The 4,836-nt window shown below is 30.3% G+C and overlaps 1 non-coding gene across 1 annotated transcript; it reads right to left on the bottom strand.

Annotated features, from left to right (window-relative positions):
• Window positions 1-4,462: 4,462 nt before the first annotated feature.
• On the bottom strand, window positions 4,463-4,569 carry LOC139846034 (small nucleolar RNA R71). The gene has a single exon (XR_011758781.1). It is a non-coding gene; the product is annotated as a small nucleolar RNA R71 (small nucleolar RNA).
• Between the last annotated feature and the right edge of the window lie 267 nt (window positions 4,570-4,836).

Here is a 4,836-nt window from a genome sequence, read left to right as displayed (position 1 = left end):
CAACGAGCTTCGCGCTCGGGTAGCGACTTTAGAGAATATGGTGTAAAGGTTACAAGCACCAGCAGCATCACCGGCATCAACAGTACCACCATCATCAACACCAACAGTATCATTACCACCAACAACAACAACATCCGCATCCCACACCTCAACATCACAATCTATACCTCGAGCATCAACTTCATACTCACCATAGATACCAAGGAGTACCAACAACAATAACCGATGAAGTATTGATTCATAACTTCATTGAAGAAATATTATGCGGCGATTATGTAATCTCTAAAGTCTTAGAGATTATCTATTCCATACGTAACCGTAAATCAGATGAGTGGACCGAAACGATAGAAGGAAGAGTAGAAACCCTGACTGGAATGGTGCACTATTTACAAGCTAGACTTGTTTTACTAGCAGCATCAACAGTACTGATAGTGCTCCAAATGAACATATATTTAGTCGCAATATCATTCCAATATGTAAAGTTTTTAGTTGAAATTGTTCTAATTCCAAATAATATTCGTTTAAATAAATAAGTGCAAAGACTGAAGACGCAAATTAAGATTTGAAGACGTAAATGACCAAAAAGCTCAAATGTACAAGATACAATCCAAGTGGTTCAATTTATTGATGAGAAACGTCTAAAAATTACAAGAGTACAAGCCGTGAAATGCAAAGTACACGATTTTAAAGCGTACGAAAGGACGTTTGAAAATCCGGAACCGAGACGTAAACCGAGCATCAACGCGCAAGTCAACGGAGCTAAAATTACAAGTCAACTATGCACAAGAATATAATATAATATATATATATAATTATATAAAATTATATATATTATATTATATATTAAATAAATAACAGCCGCCCACGTTTTTAGTGCATTTTGTGCTGATCCAGCTGGCCATGCGATCGCATGGCCAGGATGCCTAAATACCATGCGATCGCATGGTGCCCTGTAGCAGGCCAAGTCCTATAAATTGGCCAGTTTTCTGCGAATTATGGGCACCTCAATTTCTTTCTTTCTCTCTATATGTAATATATATTTATATTATAATTTTAATTTGAGTTAATTTTAATAATAAAGTTATAGTTTAGTTGGGTTATTGTAAGAAATGTTTTAAGGGTTTTAAAGTCGGAACTCTGTCCGTGTAATGTTACGCGATAAATAATCACTGTAAGCTATGTTCTTCCTTTTTAAATTAATGTCTCGTAACTAAGTTATTATTATGCTTATTTGAGCTGAAGTAATCGTGATGTTAGACTAAATATTAAAGACGGGGTTATTGGATTTTGTACCATAATTAGGGTTTGGACAAAAGACCAACACTTGTGAACATTGGACCATTGACTATTAATAGGTAAGGGGTATTGTCTAATTGAATGACAACTCATTGGAACCTGTCGAACCAATCTTTAAATTAGTTAATCTAATAATTATAAAAATGATTACGAATGTGCTATTTAGTGACATTGTTTACAATCATTTAATTAATCAATTGGATTGGGTAATTGATTATTCATTATGGCCAAGTGAATAAATTAATGTATCATGGACTAATTAAAATAGGGGTGGATTACATAAAAGGATAATTGGTGTAATTGTTAACAAAGTATTAAGACCTTGAATTACACGCAGTCGATAACCTGGTGTAATTATTAACAAAGTATTAAAACCTTGTTACAGTTCTAATCCCTAATTAGTTATAATATTTGACTTCGAGAATAAGTTTAATTTGATGAGCATATTATAATTATGACTGATGGACTATTATGGGCAAAACCCAGATAGGTATCAAATAAGCCAGGACAAAGGACAATTAAGCCAGAGTAATAAATTAAAATCAAAACGTCAAACATCATGATTACGGAAGTTTAAATAAGCATAATTCTTTTATCGTATTTCTCATCGTACTTTTAATTACTGTCATTTTATTATTCGCAATTTTATATATCGTCATTGTTATTTATTTTACGCATTTTAATTATCGTCATTTATCTTTATGCTTTATTTAAAATCAACAAACCGGTCACTAAACGGTAAAACCCCCTTTTTATAATAATAATAATACTACTTATATATATATATATATATATATATATATATATATATATATATATATATACATATACATATACATATACATATACATATACATATACATATACATATACATATACATATACATATACATATACATATACATATACATATACATATATACATATATATACATATATATACATATATGTATATATACATATATATACATATAGTTAATAAAAATATAGCGTTAAACTCAGCTAGCTCCCTGTGGAACGAACCGGACTTACTAAAAACTACACTAATCTACAATTAGGTACACTGCCTATAAGTGTTGTAGCAAGGTTTAAGTATATCCCATCTATATAAATAAATAAAACTTGTGTAAATTGTATCGTATTTCGTAATAAATAATAATAGTATTTCGTACACCTTCGCTGCATCATCTAGTTTTTTAGCACTGCTGTCGGGGATCCGAAAGCGAATGCTATAAAAAATATATTTAGTTTTTAGGCTATTTTTATAAAAATATATTTATATAAGTTTTAAATATTAAAAACAAAAATATAAAAAAAGTATATATATATATATCTATTTAAGTGTTTAAATAAAAAAAAATATATTGTATATAATTTATATAAAGTATAAAAGTATTTTTTTCAGTTCTTAAAAATATAATTTTAAATATCACTTATATTTTAAATTTTGTAACAGTTATAAATTAAAAACAAATAAAAATAAATAAAAATAAAAGAAATCTGAACCTGTCGATATTGAACCTGCATTTGATCTGAATCTACCACTCATGCGATCGCATGAGTGTGAAGGTATAATTTCATGCGACCGCATGGATTATTCTGACACGCCTGAAACCTAAGACATCATTTAATACGGAGCAGTTTATTTTTAATTATTATTATAACTTAACCTAATTAGGGTTTAATTAATAAATTAGTTTTTAATTCTAGTTTTTATTATTAATTAGCAATATTAAGTTTTAATATTCTTATTAATTATATAAATTAATACTTTTATAAAATAAATAATATAAAAATAATATTTTTTTATAAAAATTATATTTTTATAACTTAAGTTTTATTTTTATATTTTGTATCTTTTTTATTTGTTTAAATTCGTAATTTGTATATTTTTCGTTCGTAACTAGTTTTAAACTTAACCTTTTCCGTAGTTATTTTATATTTCTAGATTTCTAAACTTTGCCATAAAATCCCTTAAGTGCTTTTTCTTTAGATTAAGATTTAGGTACTTTAGAATTTTACGACGTCGCTTATCGCTTTAGTTTTAAATAGATTTTAGTGCCTAATTAAGTTATTGCCGTATTCCGTTTAGAATTCCTTTTAAGCTTTAATACCTTTAGACGCAAGTTTTAATTTTTAGTTTTTAGACTTTTAAGTTTCGATGTTTTTTTTTCTTATTTTTATTTTTCGATGTTTTTTGACGCGCTTCTTTTTCTTTCTCATTTCTACGCTCTAGTTTTTAGGACATAGATTCTTATCTTCTTTAAATATCGACGAAAAATTATTTTAAGCGGTTAAATTGATAGACATCCAAATTTTCTGGTTCGTAGTAATAGTTGGATTTGTTAGTGGCGAGTTATGGGCTTCCGATTTAAAGGGTCCTGGCTACCTGCTGTATCTATTGGCTATTCGAAACGTGGGCAAAATCAGAAAAGTTTATTAATTTAATAACTTATATAATTTTAATTTTTATAACTAATAGGATATTCAGTGAATGCGCCGAGCAAAACGTTCACCACCTTTCATACGTTCACCACCTGTAACTCGATCAAGACATCTAACCAATATTGTAGCTGTTGATTTCTCTTTAGAATCATCATCTAGTCGAACAAGTACTCCAATTCAAATTTCTGATAATCCATTTTTTAAAATCGACCTCACAATTGAGAACCCATAGGATATTCAAGGACAATTCCAAGATCCTGAACCACTAATCATTCCTCTTGAACCACAAACCGTTAAATCAGAATCTTCTAGTAATTCGGATTCAACAATTTCAAATATGGAAATAATGGAACCTATAAGTATGGAAGATCGAATGAGAGCTACACGCACTGGCCAAGGACATGCCATTACGCGACCAGACATTAATGCGCCAGATTATGAAATCAAAGGACAAATCCTAAACATGATAACTAATCAATGCCAATATAGTGGTACGCCAAAAGAAGATCCAAACGAACATTTTCGAACCTTTAATAGGATCTGTACTCTATTCAAAATCAGAGAAGTTGAGGATGAACAGATCTATCGCATGTTGTTTCCCTGGACTTTAAAGGGAGAAGCCAAAGATTGGTTAGAATCGTTACCTGAAGGAACGATTGACACATGGGATGTTTTAGTTGAGAAATTTCTTAAAAGATTCTTTTCAGCATCTAAAGCTGTGAGACTTCAAGGAGAAATTGTTACGTTCGCGCAAAAGCCAAATGAAACATTATATGAGGCGTGGACAAGATTCGAAAAGTTGTTGAGAGGATGTCCTCAGCACGGTTTAGACACTTATCAAATAGTATAAATATTCTACCAAGGTGTCGACGTTGCTACACGAAAAGACATCGACACAGTAGCTGGTGGTTCCATTATGAAGAAAACCGCAACCGAAGCTCACAAAATTATTGATAATACAGCCTCCCACTCACATGAGAGGCATCAGGAAAAAGATATTTTTCGTTCATCTAAAGCGGATAGAGCCGATTCTAGCCATGACTTTGATTCCGTTTCCGCAAAAATAGATGCTTTCGAGAGATGAATGGAAAAGAT

Source organism: Rutidosis leptorrhynchoides, chromosome 4 (genome assembly GCF_046630445.1).
Source record: "Rutidosis leptorrhynchoides isolate AG116_Rl617_1_P2 chromosome 4, CSIRO_AGI_Rlap_v1, whole genome shotgun sequence".
In the NCBI taxonomy this organism is placed as follows: Eukaryota; Viridiplantae; Streptophyta; class Magnoliopsida; order Asterales; family Asteraceae; genus Rutidosis; species Rutidosis leptorrhynchoides.
This window is presented reverse-complemented; position numbering and strand designations above follow the sequence as displayed.